Here is a 1,605-nt window from a genome sequence, read left to right on the forward strand (position 1 = left end):
GCATCTGAATCTCCTAGATAGCTTATTAACACCAGTTTGCTGAGTCTCACCTTCAGAGCTTCTGATTCAGTAGGTCTGTGTTGGGCCTAGATATTTACATTTATAACTCTCAGGTAATGCGGATAATTGATGTTGGTTTAGAGACACACTTTGAGAACCCCTGAAGTAAAAGAGAATTTCTATAATAAAATTTTCATAATATCCATTGTAGTTCTCCTTCCTTGATATAATTCTGACCAGTACAGAGTCCTAGAGGACATAGAAAAAATTTAAAACTATAAATGTACAATTAGGAACATACCAATGGTGGTTGAGGAGGAGGACTACTGCCTTCCACTTCCTGCCAAGATGGAGTAACGGTAACCAGATCTACTTTCATTCCTGAAACAACCAAGGATGGACAATATATGAAGCAGTAGTTTTCAAGACACGATATCAGCCAATGAAAGGCAGTGAAACCCGAAGATGAGAAAGATGAAATGAGCCCTATGGTTATGATCACCAAGCTTACTGCCCTGAAAGAGTTTCCCAGACATGATGCATGACAGGAAACCCAAGTGAAGCCCAACAAACTGAACTGAGGGAAGAGCTGATTCTGAAAGGTTGATGAAGCAGATGGAGTTTGCAGGACAGAGTACCAGAGAGGAGGAGTACTGCACAGAAAAAGAACTCCAGAAATGTGCAGAGGGGCCCCTTGAGTATCTAGCTGAATACAGATCAGCTCAAGCATGCACAGAAACTACTTGAGGCAGAAGAAAGAACTACTCAAAAAAATTAGGGAGAAGAATGCCCAGTACTCACATGGGACTGGAATAGTGGCCTCTTCCCACCCGGAAGACTGGAAAACTTCATGATTCACAGGGCATGGGATAGGGTACTCAGAAAAGTCCTGCCTCAGTAGAAAATAGAATGAGCACAGATGGTTTCATTTAGCAAATCTTAAAAAGCAATACCTGAAAGAAACACTTTCCAAATAATTTATCCAAGAACAAAGTTCAAGAATATTTATGAGTATAAAAACTGCAGCACCCAACAAGGTAAAATTCATAATATCTGACAGCTGGTTTTTTAAAAAGCATGCAAAAAAGCAGGAAAGTATGATTCATTTTTTTAAAAGATTTTATTTATTTATTTGTCAGAGAGAGAGAGGGAGAGAGAGCCAGCACAGGCAGACAGAATGGCAGGCAGAGGCAGAGGGAGAAGCAGGCTCCCTGCTGAGCAAGGGGCCCGATGTGGGACTCGATCCCAGGATGCTGGGACCATGACCTGAGCCGAAGGCAGCTGCTTAACCAACTGAGCCACCCAGGCCTCCCCGGAAAGTATGATTCATAATAGAGAATAATCCATCAGTCAAAACTGACCCAGATATTAGAATTACCAGACAAGGGCATTAAAAAAATTGTAACTGTTTCAGATAGTCCAAAAGTTAAGTGATAGAAGATGTTAAAACAAAACAACCCTCAAACTTCTAGAGATGAAATCTACACAATGTCTGAGATGAAAAATATACCAGAGCAGACTGACAGCAGATTAGACACTGCAGAAAAAAAGATGAGTAATCCTGAAGACATAGCAGTAGAAACTATCCAAAATGAAAAATAATTT

The sequence above is a fragment of the Mustela putorius genome, unplaced genomic scaffold (genome assembly GCF_011764305.1).
Source record: "Mustela putorius furo isolate JIRA1106 unplaced genomic scaffold, ASM1176430v1.1 tig00000460_pilon_pilon_pilon, whole genome shotgun sequence".
NCBI classification, from domain to species: domain Eukaryota; kingdom Metazoa; phylum Chordata; class Mammalia; order Carnivora; family Mustelidae; genus Mustela; species Mustela putorius.